Below are 17,484 nucleotides of genomic sequence, written 5' to 3' on the forward strand. Positions count from 1 at the left end.
ACACAAAGAGGCTGGTACGATAAATACATTTCCATAGCATTAGGTAGAATTTTCCTAGGCACAGACCTGTTCTGAGTCCTTGGCAAAGACCTCTGCTGCTAAATACTTCCTATCCCCCTTCTTCAGCTCCATGCTCCCAAGCCTCAGGGAAGGAACTGGCTATACCAGTGCCATACAAGGGGGATTCTAGAAAATGCAGATTCCTCAGTCCCATTTCAGTGGATTCAGACTCAATGGGAATTACTGTACTTTTAAAAGCTCCTCACTTAATTCTGATAGCCAGCCATGTTCTGAAAGCATCATCCACTCATCTGTTCTTCCTGAGACAGAGGATAGGGTAACACCATTGGGTAGGAAAAATAACTTCTAATGTTCTAGAGCACAGATGAGTAACTATGTTTGATGACAAATAATTGAGTATTTCAAAAGAGCTGATAGAGGGGATTTTGGATGCTTCCGATGCAAACAAATGATAAATGTCTGAGATAACAGATATGCCAATTGCCATGATCTGATCATTACACATTGTATATATGTACTGAAATACAAAACTGTATCCCATAAATGTGCTCAATTACTATGTGTCAATTTAAATATTTTTAAACACTTTCTTGTGCAACCATAGCAACTTTGGCCTATCTTCTCTAGAAGAAGGGCTAAGTCTTAAATGTCTTTTTATGTCTAATTCCTGGCAAAATGCAAAACAATGAATGCTACAGAACTAAAAATTTTCCCTATCTATTATAAAAAAAGGAAAGATGGGACAAAGGGAGGGAGGGAACAAGGGAAAGTGGTGGGAAATAGAAAAGGAAAGAAGAAAGGGAGGGAATAGGGTACCAATTCATGGGTAAGCTATTAGGACCCTTTAATACTCATTAGTTCCTAAAATCTCTCTACCTACAGGCTTATCAGGGCACCATGGAAGTTACTTAACTTTGTGGAGTTTCTCTACAAAGGTCTGGTAACAGTACACAGAGTAGTTTACTCTCTTGCCTAACACTTGTCAATGATTCTGCACCAGCCATCAGCCGCAAGGTAAGATAAAAAGGAGCCTCCTTTCTGGCCACACCTGACCGACCTTCCATGCTCTGGCCACGGCCTACTTGCCAGCCTCTCTTTCCCAGGACCCTTTCCAATCCACTTTTCCCTACCACTTGGTGCACCTGTGTAAAGCCACTCACTGCTCTCAGACTGCTCCACACTGGCAGGTCCTAGAGCCTCGGTTTGCAACTCCCCACCTTTTAAATGCTTGGTGAATACCATAATCTTTTACACAGACTTCCCTGATTCTTTCCTATACTCTTCTTTCGCCTTTCCTGAACTAAACTGTTTAATTACCCTTCTCCTAAAGTCTGAAAGTTACTTTTAAATAGTTCTCCCCTTCTCCAAAAAAGAAAATGTATATACATGCATTCACACTCTTAGGCACATGAGAAAGAGGAAGAAAACATGAAAAATATCAGTAATCACTAAATCTAGAAGAATCTGGAATCTGTAGATTGGATGATTTTTTTAAAAAGAAGTTACAGGGCCGGGGATTTAGCTCAGTGGTTCTGCCACCTGCTTCACAAGCGCAAGGACCCGAGTTCGATCCCTGGTACCGGAAAAAAAAAAAAAAAGTTTAAAAAAGAAGTTACAAAGAATGGTTTATCTTTATAGACGCTTCTAGAGTCCAGAATTGCATCATACTCACTGTTGTTTTGCCTGCACATAATCCAGTACCTGCCATATAACGTGCATTTGCTAACTATTGAATGAATCAATGAGAGAAACAACTCATCAACGTCTTGATACCTTTTGATGCATGAGCAAGAAAGAACTTATTTTTTATTCCACCAGTTAATCTTACCTAATGGAAAAGAGGTCAAATTCTGGCTGAGGTTGGAAGGTAAGATTTGACATTATGGTGGGGTACAGGTTATGTGGGGCTTGTAAGTTGTAGAGACTTTATGTAACTAAAAGGTAGAAGGTGACAGATTTGGGAATACTGTATTTGGGTGAACTGGCCCCCAGGCAAACATCAGGTATAAAATATATTTCCTGTGTTGCCCGCATGCTTCAAAAACTTTCTGTTCTTTCTTCTCTTGTTTTTAAAAGAGGAGTAGGACAAGATTTTGAACATGCATAAAAATGTGTCAGTCCTTTGAAAATTTCAATTTCACATAGCAGGAATACTTACAATTATCAAACTTTCAATCTTATCCAGGTATTTTGAATTTTTAAATAATTACTGCCTACCAGTGGTCTACAAGTCCAACTTGCCCCAGATATTACTTTCTCAATTTGTATCTGAATAATAGTTGACATATATTGAAATAATTAAGTACGTCACTAATTCTAGGTCTATCTTTTGATAGTGACACTGTGCAACAGAGCTACATTGTCCCATTACAAATGAGAGGAATCCTTCTTATAAATGAGCTTCCCTTTCTTATGTTTTCACCTGTAATATGGGACAGAGGCGGGTGGTCACCTCTCCCTCTCTCCCTTGTGAGTTAACCATAGAGTCTTCCCTGTGCCCTTCCTTACACCCTCATTCCCTTACCTACTTTCCAGTATAATGAACCCTTCTGTTCACTTTGGTGCCATCTTTATACTGAAGAATGTGGCAGTTGGGTTATACAAAATATAAAGAAAAATTATATGGAGCCTGAGGTGCCAAAAAAAAACACTTCATTCTATTTTCCAAGACTAAAGAAAAAATCAATTTTTGTCCTAACTTTAAAAAAAAACCGACATATTCTCAGATATGAGAAATCCATTCTCAGGTTGAAGATAGCTTAGGGCAGTCACCAAATAAAACACTTAGATTAATTGACAATAGCAATAATAACATTTTTTTTAAGTTAGCTGTATAACAGAACAAATGGAATAGCCAGTTCACAGTGCAAGCAGACTTTGGGTTGACAATGAGATATGGAGCTTTTAAGAGGAGCAACCCTTGAAAAATGACTTGCCTCGGGACTCGGTCAAGGCTAGCTTAATTTAAGTTTTCCTCTCCCACTTGGTTAGTGATTAAACTTAGGAAAGTATTTTGAAATTGGATCTAAGAAAAAGACATTCTGGCCAGCATTATTATAAAGCTGGCTATTTAAAAAGATGTTAAAGGGACTACTTTCCCTTTGGGTTCCAAAAGGGTAGAAAACCAAGGCCATTCTTTGATACTTGAAAAATGCACTCTGTCTTTTTAAGTGCAGCTTCAAAATTGCTGTTTTTAAGTAGAGTGTATTTTATAGTCATTGCACCACTTCAACTGCCATGCAGAGTACAAAAAGGATTATGGACTTTCTCTTCACGGGAGCATTAAATGGTCCCTTGAATAGCAATTTACTAAAAGAGTAAATATATGTGTTATATCCTGCATATGTTTTCCTGGCAGTAAATCTACCTGTAACATAAACAGGAGAATCTCTAATTTATAGAAATAGCCTTAGTTTTATTATTAAAACTGAAAATATTTAACATACTATACCAAAAAGCAAGGAATAAAATATTAAGAAAATTGTGAAAACGTCTAACAGTTAGATTCAATTATTTTATGTCAGTCTCTTGCACATAATATCAAGGATTTATTTTAGCTTTGGCTGTTTTTTTTTTAAACGGAGTGCATATCTTCATTGCTGCCTGTTCAAAGCCTGTGAGCCTTCAAGTCCTAGGTCCAGAGAATGCTGTTTCCTCCTTTACATTCACCCCAGCCAAAAGCAATTTTATTTATTTATTTATTTATTTATTTATTGGTACCGGGGGTCGAACTCGGGACCTTGCGCTTCTGAGGCAGGCGCCAGAACCACTGAGCTAAATCCCCGGCCCTCAAAAGCAATTTTTCCTGTGGACTCCATTGTTTCTTTCCAACATTCTCATTTGGACGTTGCATTGTGCTGAGTAGTTATAATTGTGAGCAAATCTTTATTTTCATACATTATAAACTAGGTGAAAGCAAGGACTGCCTTACTTATTTGTGTGTTTCCTCTATCCCTTCCTATTTCAACTTTAAGATGAAATTTCTAGGAAAGGTAAATAGCATAAAATAAAGAGACATTTTAGAATTCATATTTTGAGAGGAAAAGTGTGTCCCTCCATCTTGTCAACTTGGCTAGATTAAGAGACTTCTGGGGAGGTGGCTGGATCATGAGGATGCTTTGCCAGTCAATGGGTTAATCCAGCGATACGAACACACCAGATACATTGTTGGGAGGCGGAGCCCAGATAGAAGCTGGTCACTAGGCTTCATCTTTGCAGTGTGCATTCACTCTTCCCCATATTCTTTTTCCACCACAAACTAAGCAGCTTTGCTCTGCCAGGCTCTTCCACCATGAAGCTGCTGCCTTGGAACCAGCCAACCACAGACTGAGTGCTCTGAAACTTTAAACTAAATTAAACCCCTTATTGTTGAAGTTATGCATATTGAGTAGTTTGTCCCAGCAATAAGAAAGCTGATTAATACATTAGGTCATTAACTTTTCTTTGGATAATTCCTTAAAAACAACTTTTAAAAACCAAAAAATGTAAGTTTAGTTTCTCTGCAGTTATAAATATCCAAAGACCATGCCCTTCTTCCTTGGCTTCCTACATTTCCAAGGTCAGAGCATTATGCTTTGTCAAGGTTAACTATAATTTGATGATCCAAAAATTCAGTTGTTTCTACCGTGCCAATATTACATCATAAGACAAAAGTCCCTTTTGATCCCCATATTTGATACTAATCTAAATACTGTACTTAATATATGCTCCAAATATTTATATCATCTTTTAAAATCTTAAAAACTCCAGGAATCAATAAAATATATTCATGGTCTACACTATGGATAAGAAAAGCACCTTCCTATTTTAAAAATAAGTGACTTCATAAACTTTATTTCACATATCCAGATCATTCGTGATGAGAAAGAAGCATTCATCCTAAAGATCTATCACCTCCAAGCCCTCACTATTATACACTTACATTGCTCAACACTCCACTTTTTTTTTCTTGTTCAGTAACTTCAGTTTAAATACACAATATTTATCTCATATAGAAAAGATTTTAAAGTGTCTAGGTAAGCAGAGCTACTTGTAAATTATTTTTTCTTTTCCTTTTTATCTTTTTTTATACCTTGCTTAATATCAAAGGCAAAATGATTATTCTTCAGTAGGCTATACTTTAATAATTAATATTGATGTTAAAAGTAGAAACAATATAGATCAAATGTATCAGTATAGCCCTTAGTCCATTTTGTACTAGTAAGATCATTTAAATAGGTAAGATATGATAAAGTAGCTTCATAGTCATGAGCAATATAGATGCTCTAGTTATCACTATTGCTTAAAATCCATAGAGAGCATTTGCATGCTTCAAATACAAATGGATATTTTGTTCTCCTACTAAGGAGCTTTAAAGCTAAAATCCAAAATTGTAATTTTATCCATTTTGATATTTGTCCTCTGTATAAGTTATGGGACGTTCCTCTTCATACCAGGCTGCCACTGTGCTCTTTTGTGTTAACAACACTACCACCCAGGAGACCTAAGGATTGCACACCAGAATCCACCATGCTGGGCCAGACTTCTGTCACGCTTCCACACTGGAGGCCAAGGAGCCATCATGGGCTCAATTTAACCACACTTTGCATGAAATCAGGTGTACACTATAGATAACGCTTCAGGGCTCAGCTTGGGCCAGGAGTCCACAGGAATCAACACAGTTGGATGATCATGACAAACTGGATTTGTGTCCTAGCTCATCCAGTTACTAGAACTGAGCAAATTCCTTAACTTCTCTGAGACTCAGTTTTCTCACTATAAAAGGAAGTCCACACCACACTGGTACTTACTATGTAAGCTACAATGAGACAGTGTACACGAAAGCAGCCTCTAAAGGAAGCATAAATGATTCATATGTTGTACTGTTCAACATACGTGTGTAATTATTCTAACCTAGTTGTTAGAGTGGTAGTTTATGAAAAGATTTCAGTGGTAAAACCTGGTTGTGTGCCTTCCTTGTTATATTTCTATAGGCTTCAGCATTTAATGATGATGGCTAGAGCAATGAAAAACGCTAACAGAATAATTAATATGTGGTGTGATTTCAGGAATGTGAGGAAACCCTGATATTCACCATAAATCCTTTTCATAGCGGGACAATGCCACAACTCCACTAGCAAAAAATATTTATTTTAATATAAGGACTTAATTCCATTAAACATATTCATATTACTATCCCTACACTTTACAAAAGCATCCGGCTTTGGTGCAAACCAAGGACGAGAAAGCCTTTAGGGTTCAGGGAAGTAGAATGTGAGAAAGGAGAACTGCCAACAGGTGCTGTTGGCAACATGTAGAAGGATGGAAAAGTGCTTGTTCTGCTATTAATATCTGAATAAAGAACCATTTCTTGACAATTTGAAAGAATTATTCTCTAATTGTGGAATCTGTGCCAACAGAAATGGACTGGATAAGAAGAGCATGGATAGATATGAGGGGACCCGCTAGAGGTCACCTCAAAATCATGTCGGCAGTAGGTTCTGCCACTTGCTAACTATGAGGACTCGTTTTCACATCTGCAGAGTGGTCACACTAATGGGCTTCTCATACTACTGTTACGAGATGAAATGAGAGGAAGCATATAAGGTGCGGGAGACAGAGGCTGCCCGCAGTTCAGTCCTCCATGAAAGTGTGTGACTATTAGCATCATCATCAATAATAGTAAGGAAAATGTCACATAATTATAAGACAGCAGAGTAAATACTTTGGAAATTACACGTTTCCTTTTGAGGCATTTTAGGCATTTATTTCATTTTCCACGTGGGTTATACCTTTCTCTGGAAATCATACTTGGTTATTTTGAGTATATTCACAGTGTTTACAGGCATAATGACTTTATGAATTCAAAATATGTTTCTGATGAAGGAGAAATAAACAACCACTGAATTCTGGCCATGAGAACCTTAGGGCAAATGCCAGTTTGGTGGAGCTATTACTCTGCTCTGCTTGTATGGGTTGCCCTAATCCAAGCCAGCACACAAGGGAGAGGACAGAACTAGGTTTCCGGTCGGCTTCCAGTTGGAAATCAAAGCTGCAGGGAAAGGACTGCTGAAAGCCTGAGGGCCAAGTTCTGAGTACAAATAACCTCTACTTGAAATCCCTCATGTAATTGCAAATTCCTATGTCATGTTTTAACTTTCAGGGTTCCCGGCTAAAACCAAATTTGTAAACTACCAAATGGTTCTATTGTCACCAGGAAATGTCAGTGACATAAGCAATAACAGAAACAGGCAAATTTTTAAAAATTGAAAAATTCTAACATTGTATTGAATTAGTCAATTGGAATCAAAAAAGAAATAGGGGCTTTCTTTTGTTTTTAAACCAGACCCATTTAAAAGGTTATTTTAAAAATCCACTCATATTGGAAGTTCCCAAACAACTTTCACTTTTCAAGGCTACAACTTAGCCCCTTTATAATGAAACACAAATAGAATCTGATATTTTCTTCTCAATTTACTGCAAAATAATTGCTATTCAAAAATATTTTATATAATAAAAGATGGTATTTTAAATGTACTCAAAAGCCTCTACAACATTACTTCTTATAAATGCATTTTCTTAATTTTTTTTCTACTTTGGCATTTGCATATAAATTATTCTTCCAGGTCTGCTCTGTGAAACGAAGTAAATAATGTAATTAGAAATGATCTACAGGTGCATGGTTGAGATTCTTAATAGCGCTTTCTGTTGTGTAAGGGAGTTGTCTGTGTCCTTGGAATTGTTTAGATTTCACTACCTTTCCCTCAGAGTTCTGTGCTCTTTTATGTGACTGAAAAAATAGAGTCCTGGAGGCTTATCAAGAATGTTATTGTGTGTTTTACTGGGAACTTGAACTCCACTGTACTTGCTAAAAAACAAAAACACCAACAAAGACATTCCCTAAGACTTGATGAAAGCTAGAACATTAGGAAGTTTTTGTACCAAACAGAAGAGTAAATAAATACAAGTATTAAACCCACATCTGTTCACAGGATGAAACCAAAGTAAAGGAAAGAGCCCCTTCTGCCTTGGAGACTTAAAGTTTTCCATCCCAGAAACTTTTGGTTTTCGCTCCACTTACTTCCACAAGCCTTTATTTCAAGTTTGACCTTAAATCACCTTCCCCATGAAACAATCCCAGCTAAATTAATTTATCTTTTCCCTTGAACTTTCTTATGGTATTTTCACTATCAGCATCTTTCATCTGGGGACTTAATTAATCATCTAGTGCCTTGATGTTGTGATTTCACTGTTATTTAATTGCTTCAGGGGTCTACCAGGGTCATTTTGTCCTCTACACGTTATACATTATAAATTTCGAGAAGCCAAGAATGCCTCTTACATTTCTTTCATGTCCCTCCCAGCACCAAGCACAGAGTGGGCAGATAGTGGACAGGGACTCCAGCGTGCAATGACAGACCATCCTGTTGCTAGAGGGACTCGGTTCCTGCAAATCCTGCAAGCTCTGCATCAGCAGCATTGATAAGAAAGAAGTGAGGGCTCCTTTCCAGTCGGCTGAGAAGTGATGCACATCCTCCTACAACTCCCCTCAGCGAGAGGGACCCAGTGGCCCAGCTGATGATCAAAGTGCATACAGGTGCTGCATACAGGTGAGACACAAAGGCCACCCACCTTGGCTGGAGTTCTGGCCCAACCGCTTCCCAGCTGTATGAGCCCTGTGAATAGGACAAATAAGCCAACCTGTGCATATGCTAGCTTCCTCGTTTCCAAAGAATCCACAAGGATGGGGAATATCTTTGCGAACCTCTTCAAGGGCCTCTTTGGCAAAAAAGAAATGTGAATTCTCATGTTGGGCCTGGATGCTGCCGGGAAGACGACGATTCTGTATAAACTGAAGCTTGGTGAAATTGTGAAATTGTGACCACCATTCCTACCATAGGTTTCAATGTTGAGACCGTCGAATACAAGAACATCAGCTTTACCATGTGGGATGTGGGTGGCCAGGACAAGATCCGAACACTGTGGCGCCACGACTTCCAGAACACCCAAGGCTTGGTCTTTGTAGTGGACAACAGGGAGAGCGTGTGAACGAGGCCCGTGAGGATGAGCTCCGGATGCCGTCCCCAACACGATGAACGCAGCTGAAATCACAGACGAGCTGGGGTTGCTCTCTCTACGCCACAGGAACTGGTGCTTTCAGGCCACCTGTGCCTCCAGTGGGGACAGGCTCTATGAAGGACTGGACTGGCTGTCCAATCACTCCAGAACCAGAAGTAAGCAGAACCCCCTTCCCCTCATTTCCTCCTCTCCGCCCTCTGCTTTCCTCTCATGTGGCAAACGTGCGACTCTGTGGTCCAGAGTGCCAGAAGCTGCCTCCATGGGTTGGGCGCAGTGTGCACACACCGTGCTGTACACGTGCAGACGCAGCCTGCAGCCAGGTTTTTATTTAATGTAAATAGTTTCTGTTTCCACTGAGGCAGTTTCTGGTACTCCTATGTAATATTACTCAGCTTTTTTATTGTTAAAAAAGAAAAGAATCAACTCACTGTTAGTACCGAGAAGGGATTTGGGAGCATGAGCACCCAGCCTCCAGGAGCCACTGGGCTGTAGATTGGTATCAGGATCCATTCGGTTTTTAACCCAAACTCAGTGCATTTTTTAAAATAGTTAAAAATTACAAGATAAGGAGAACACTTGAACATACAGGAGGCTATGCCTAGTGTAGGTTTTGCAGTTCGGCCTGAACACTAGTCATCAGATGGCCGTTGCACCGGGCACACAAGATGTGACAAACAAACGCCATCCATGGCATGGTCAAAGTAGAGACCCCGTGCCTGCCTGTCTTTGGGTCACCTGCATCCCACAGCGTGCCTGTACTCACGTTCTCACGGTCCCCTCAGGGTGGGCTGGGAGGGCTGTGACGGGGGCGTGGGCGTGGGGACCAGCCTCCCCCTCGCCCAGTGCAGCTGGAGTGGCAGGCCCTGTCCTCAGTGCCCACTCAGACACGTTGTCCAGTCTGGGTCTCACCAGCAGGAGCGCCTGCCAGCTGGGTCGGCCGGTCCATTCCAGACCCCGTCCCGGAGCACTCCACCTCCACGTGTGAAGCAGCTTCTCCCTCAGCCTGTAAGGGTCCGATTTGCCATCAGAAAAGACGACCTCTACTTTTTTCTTTTGTATTCTGATAAACACCAAAGAAACTGGAACTGTTAAATTTATCTTGGGGAAACTTCAGAACTGGTTTATTTGGTGTTGTGGAACCTCTTACTGCTTTCAATACACGATTAGTAATCAACTGTTTTGTATACTTGTTTTCAGTTTTCATTTTGACAAGCACTGTAATTATAGCTGTTAGAATAAAGTCCCTTAACTATTAAAAAATAAAATAAAATAAAAAGAATGCCAATACATAACAATCATTAAACACTCACTATGCGGGAAGCCCTTTTCTAAATACTCTAAATGTTTCAACTCACCGAATCCTCAAACTCACATGAATAGGTAGGCACAATTATGCATCTCTATTTTACAGGTATGGAAACTAAGACAGAGAAAGGATAAGTAACTTTCCCAAAAGTACACAATGAAGTGGCAGTTCCGAAACACATATGCAGGCAGGCCAAGCTTATAGGTCAACTGCTATGGTTGTATTAAGGATAAATAAATTAATAATATCAAACAATTAAATATATTTAATATTTTAAATTAAATATTAAATTTTAAAAAGTGATTGGCACATAGACAGCATTCAATGAATGTCCACTGCATTGTGTTTATACACATGTCCTGATTTAGACTCCCAAACTCCTACCACTAATTTAGACAGAAATTATCTAGCTAATAAGATAGGCTTGGTAGTACAGGTCAGTAATGTCAGTGATCTGGGAGGCTGAAGCAGGAAGATCACAAGTTTCAGCCCCGCCCGGGAAACTTGGTGACTTAGTGAGACCCTGTCTCAAAAGTAATAAAAGCTAAGTAAAGGCCCCTGGATTCTATCCCCAGCACTGATAAAAAACAAATCATCCAGATAATAACTTCATATGTGTCAACATAATCTCCATCCAGAGGAAAGCTTACAGTCTTCTGAGAGATATATACATATGCAAAACAAATTGGTTTACACAAGCAAATCAATATTAAAGTAGTTCTACATGCCTAGAGCTACAAGTATAAATTGCCTTGACCCAGATTCTTATCTTGTAGGGGTCCGGAGAGCAGCCTTTTACCAAGTAACCAAAGTGATATAGAAGTAAGCACTTTACACACACCACACTTGAGCAAGTGCCACCTTCATGTGAGACTGTAAATAATGTATATTGGTTGGGAGGCAGAGGTGGCTCAAGGGAGGAAGATAGGCCTGGGCTGGGGCCGGAGCTCTTGGAAGGCTTCACAGAGGAGGCTGACTTAGCATTCGGAAATGAGGATATCAATAATTCACTTGGAAATTCTTCCTTGAGCTCAGTTAAAAAAATAACAACACAAACCAGAAAAACTAATAGCATTAATAATGTATCAGTCCCACCATGTTCTCTTAGGAGCCCAAATGTTCTGTACATTAATAATTGAGGCTCCTTAAAACCCTTAGAACTGATGTGTAAAAGAGCAAGGTACATAAACATCATTTAAATCATGATGTATTTCCCTATCCACGTTCCTTTTTTTTTTGCCTGTTTCTTTTGTTACTATGCAGAGATTTTCTGTTAGTTTTTGTTATTGCACAAAAATTAGATAATGGATACATGCATTCATTCATTCCATAAACATTTATTGAACATATAATCCAAGCACAGGGCTAAACCCTGGGGATAGAAATATATTCACAGAATAATAAAGAAGACAAAAATGAAACACATACTGAAGGAGAGGGAAGCTCATCAAAAATGCTATTGTGGGTCGCAGAGAAGATGCCGAATCAGCCCGCTGCAGACAGGCAGGACTGTGCACGCCCTACCGAGGTCCTGAGTCGCACAGAACACGCTGAATCAGCCCGCTGCACACAGGAAGGTCGGGGCACACCCTACCGAGGTCCTGAGTCACGCGGAAGACACAGAATCACCCCGATGCAGACAGGCAGCCACCTGGTTCCACACTACAAAGACGCAGAGGACACCAGACCACCAGACCAAGGTACTGAGTCCCACTGTTCCTGGCCCAGAGGTAGGGGCTTCTGAGCCATCGTCCCACTGCTCCTGGTCCAGAGGAAGAGGCTTCCTGGTCACCATCCCTCCCACTGCTCCCAGCCCAGAGGAAAGGGCTGTTGGGCCACCTTCTGTCCTGCTGCTCCTGGCCCAGAGGAAGGGGCTTAGAGGCCACCATCCCTCCCACCGCTCCCGGCCCAGAGGGAGGGGCTTCTGAGCCACCATCCCACTGCTGCTGGTCCAGAGGAAGGGGCTTCCCAGCCACCATCCCTCCTGCTGCTCTCAGCTCACAGGAAAGGGCTTTTGGGTCACCATCCCTACTGCTGCTCGCGGCCCCTGGCTCACCTCACCCAGCTCAGAGGAGGTAATCTGTGCAGGTGCTAACAGGCCCCTGCCCCAGTCGAAATGAGAAAACAAGTAAGTAAGTCTCAAAACCAGACTTCCAGATCACCTACAGCAATCCCAAAGGGAAATGAGATGGAACACTCTGATACTCAACCACCTGGACCCACTGAACTGGCAGCAAAAGGGGATCTGGAAAAAAAGGAAATCAGAAATAATTTCTCAGATAACAGGAGAAATTGTGCTCCTAGAGCAAGACATGATTAATAAATCTAGAGAGGAGCTGAGGAACATGATGGAATCCCAACATAAGAAACAAATGGAATCCATAAAATGGATGCAAATAGATTTCCAGGACATGAAAACCTCCATTGAAAGTCTACACAGCAGAATGAGCCAATGTGAGGACAGAATTTCAGATATAGACGATAAGATTGCAATTAATGACCAGGAAAAGAAAAATTACTTCAAAATTATAAGGGAACATGAGAAATCAATCCAGCAGCTGCTAGATGATGCAAAGAAGAATAACATAAGACTGATTGGGCTCAATGAAGAAACAGGAGAGAGTGTAGATGACATAATAAATCTCTTCACAGAAATAATGGCAGAAAACTTCCCAAGCATGGGAAAAGAGCTTGACATACAGATAAGTGAGGCATGTAGGACTCCAAGTAGCCTTGATTAAAAAAAAACTACACATAGGCATATAATTGTAAAGATTCCAGAAACACAACAGAAGAACAAAGTTCTCCAAGCAGTCAGAGAAAAGAAACAAATCACATACAAAGGAAAGCCCATCAGAATCACAGCAGACTTCTCAACGCAAACCATCAAGGCAAGAAGAGCTTGGAGTGACATATTCCAAGCCCTAAAAGAAAACAGCCTCCAACCCAGATTGATGTACCCTGAAAAACTATCTTTCAAAATGGATGGAGAAATAAGATACTTTCATGACAAAGAGCACCTTAAGAAATTCGTGAATAACAAACCACCACTCCAAAGAATTTTACACAAAATCCTAGGAACAGACATTGAGGATCACAACCCCAGGAAGCAAAGCAGAATGAACACATCTGGCATGACAAGAAATTAAATGTAAATAGGGAGAACGCAACAAAAAGAAAAAGTCATGGCAATGACAAGTCAATATGTTTCCCTTATAATCATCAATGTTAATGGTCTCAATTCACCAATCAAAAGAAATAGACTGGCAGAATGGCTCAAGAAGCAAAATCCAACAATATGCTGCATACAAGAAACACACTTCATTCAAAAGGAAACTCATAGACTGAAAGTTAAAGGGTGGAAAACAATACTGCATGCGACAGGAACCCGAAAAAAAGCAGGAGTAGCTATCCTCTTGGCAGATCAAGTAGATTTCAAACCAACACTGATTAAGAGAGACGAAGAAGGACACTACATCCTTGTAAAGGGAACAATCCAACAGGAAGAGATGACAATCATAAATATCTATGCACCAAACACTAGTGCACCCAACTATATAAAACAAATACTAACAGACATGGAAAGTCATATATGGACTAATACAATTGTAGTGGGGGACCTCAACACCCCACTGTCACAAATAGATAGATCAACTAGACTAAAAATAAGTAATGAAATACTAGAACTCAATCGAACTCTTGAACAAATGAACTTAACAGATGTTTACAGAGTCCTCCACCCCACAAAATCAGAATACACATTCTTCTGAGCTGCACATGGGTCATTCTCCAAAATAGACCACATACTCACACATAGAACATGTTTAAGTAAGTGCAAAGGATGTGAAGTTATCCCCTGTATATTATCAGACCATAGTGCGATGAAATTGGAGATCCATCGCAAAAGAAACTCAAAAAATTTCATAAGCACGTGGAAATTGAACAACACACTTCTGAATAACCAATGAGTCACAGAGGAAATTAAAGAAGAAATCAGACAATTCCTTCAATCAAATGACAATGACAATACGACATATCGGAATCTGTGGGACACAATGAAAGCTGTCTTATGAGGGAAATTCATACCAGTGAATACACATATTAGGAAAACAGAACAAGCCCAATTAAACAACCTGATGCTGAACCTCAAGCTTCTAGAAAAAGAAGAGCAGGACAAACCCAGAGCTCATACAAGGGAGGAAATTATAAAGATCAGAGGAGAAATCAATGCAATGGAGACTAAGAGAACGATACAAAAAATCAATGAAGCCAAGAGTTGGTTCTTCAAAAGAATCAACAAAATTGACAAACCTTTAGCCAACCTTCTCAGAAAAAGGAAAGAAAAGATACAAATCCATGCAATTGGGAATGAAAAGGGTGAAATTACAACAGACCCAGCAGAAATCCAGAGGATCATCAATACCTACTTCCAGAACCTATACACCAATCAGATGGACAACACAGAAGAAATGGACAGATTCCTAGATACATATGTATTACCAAAGTTGAACGAAGAAGACCTAAAAATTCTGAACAACCTAATATCAACCAATGAAATTGAAAATGTAATTAAAAACTTATCAACTAAGAAAAGCCCAGGCCCTGATGGCTTCACTGCTGAATTCTACAAGACATTTAGAGAGAAACTGCTCCCACTACTGTTTAAACTCTTCAGTGAAACTGAAAGGGAAGCAATACTCCCAAATTCATTCCTGGAAGCAAGCATCACCTTGATCCCCAAAGCAGAGAAAGACCCAACTGAAAAAGAGAACCATAGGCCAATCTCACTAATGAACATAGATGCAAAAACCCTTAATAAGATACTGGCAAACAGAATGCAGAAGATCATCAAAAAGATCATACACCCTGATCAAGTGGGATTCATCCCAGGGATGCAGGGATGGTTCAATATACGAAAATCTATCAATGTAATACACTCTATCAATAGAGCCAAGGACAAAAACCATATGATTATCTCCATAGATGCAGAAAAAGCATTTGACAAAATCCAACATGCATTTATGATAAAAACCCTACAAAAAATTGGAATAGATGGTCTCAACCTCAAACTGATAAAAGCCATCTATGAAAAACCAACAGCCAATATCATACTAAATGGTCAAAAACTGAAATCCTTCACACTCAAATCAGGAACAAGACAAGGATGTCCACTATCACTACTCTTGTTCAATATAGTTCTGGAAACATTAGCCATGACAATTAGACAAGAGAAAGAAATAAAAGGAATAAAGATAGGAAATGAAGAAGTCAAATTGTCATTATTTGCAGATGACAAGATACTCTATATAGAAGACCCCAAGAACTCCACCAAAAGTCTTCTAGACTTAATAACCAAATTCAGTCAAGTAGCTGGTTACAAGGTCCACACACAAAAATCAATAGCTTTCTTCTACACGAATGACAGGCTCACTGAGAGAGAAATAGCGCAAATAATTCCTTTCACAATAGCATCCAAAAAACTGAAATACCTAGGAATCATACTAACAAAAGAAATCAAAGACCTCTTCTCTGAAAACTATGGCACTCTGAAAAGACAGATTGAAGATGATATCAGAAAATGGACAGACATCCCCTGCTCCTGGGTAGAAAGGATTAATATAGTGAAAATGGCCATACTTCCAAAACTGCTATATAGATTTAATGCAATTCCAATTGAGATCCCAGCAGCACATGTCATGGACCTTGAGAAAACAATCCAAAAATTCATTTGGAACAAGAAGACCCCCAGAATGGCAAAAGGAATTCTAGGTAACTGAAACATGGCAGGGGTATCACAATCCCCAGCCTGCAACTCTACTACAAAGCTACTGTGAGAAAAACAGCATGGTACTGGCAAAGAAACAGACCTGAGGACCAGTGGAACAGATTAGAAGATGCAGAAACAATGCCAGACACACTCAGCCATCTCATCTTCGATAAAGGAGCCAAACACCCTCACTGGAGGAAAGATAGCCTCTTTAATAAATGCTGCTGGAAAAACTGGGCTTCAACTTGCCAAAGATTGAAACTAGACCTGTATCTCTCACCATGCACTAAACTAAAATCAAAATGGATTAAAGATCTAAATATTAAAATAGAAACGCCGAACCAGTTGGAACAGAGGTTAGGTAGAACTCTTGAAGACATCGGTGTAGGAAAAGATTTTATGAACAAAACCTCAGTTGCCCGTGAACTAGCACAAACAATCAACAAATGGGATCTCTTCTTATTAAAAGGCTTCTGCACAGCAAGAGAAACCACCAGCAATGTGAAGAGACAACCCACAATGTGGGAAAAAATCTTCATCTGTTCTTCCTCAGACAAAGGTCTACTATCTCAAATCTATAAAGAACTTAAAAAGATCAGATCTCCCAAATTTAAAGATCCAATCCAAAAATGGGCATCTGAAATGAACAGACATTTCTCAGACAAAGAAGTAGAAATAGCAAATAAATTCATGAAAGAATGTTCAACATCACTGGTCATTCGAGAGATGCAAATGAAAACAAAGCTAAGATTCCACTTCACTCCAGAAAGAATGGCTGCTATCATGAAATCAACCAATAACAAATGCTGGCAGGGCTGTGGGGAAAGAGGAACCCTGCTCCACTGCTGGTGGGAGTGTAGACTGGTGCAAGTACTGTGGAAATCAGTATGGAGATACCTCAAAGAACTAGGACTGGAAATCCCATTTGACCCCACTATTCCACTGCTGGGAATCTTCCCCAAAGAATTAAAAGAATCATACCGCAGTGATATATGTGCACCCATGTTCATAGCAGTGCAGTTTGTAATAGCTAAAACTTAGAAACAGCCCAAATCCCCATCAACTGAAGACTGGATAAAGAAAATGTGTTTTTTTATAAAATGGAGTACTACTCAGCCATAAAAAATGAGAAATTAGAGACATTTATAGCTAAGTGGATGTACATTGAGGCGAAACTCTTAAGTGAAAGAAATAGGACACACATGTGTAAATACTGAATAGTTTCTCTGGTGTGAGAACCTGAAAGTGTAAATAAGGACTAAATGTATAATAGGTCATGTGAAATAGGATGAAAAGGGGCAAAGGGGAAGGAAGTGGGAGGGCTAGGGGAAAG

The 17,484-nt window shown here is 39.7% G+C and overlaps 1 protein-coding gene and 1 pseudogene across 8 annotated transcripts in view; one reads left to right on the forward strand and one right to left on the reverse strand.

The window, feature by feature from the left end:
- Ccdc141 (coiled-coil domain containing 141) overlaps nt 1-17,484 on the reverse strand; it is a 227,633-nt gene that overhangs the window by 186,974 nt on the left and 23,175 nt on the right. The gene's annotated exons all lie outside the window — the stretch shown is intronic.
- On the forward strand, nt 8,737-9,497 carry LOC106007992 (ADP-ribosylation factor 1 pseudogene; annotated as a pseudogene).

Source organism: Heterocephalus glaber, unplaced genomic scaffold (assembly GCF_053883595.1).
Source record: "Heterocephalus glaber isolate CG9 unplaced genomic scaffold, H.glaber_assembly_v1.0 deba00000347, whole genome shotgun sequence".
Classification (NCBI taxonomy): domain Eukaryota; kingdom Metazoa; phylum Chordata; class Mammalia; order Rodentia; family Bathyergidae; genus Heterocephalus; species Heterocephalus glaber.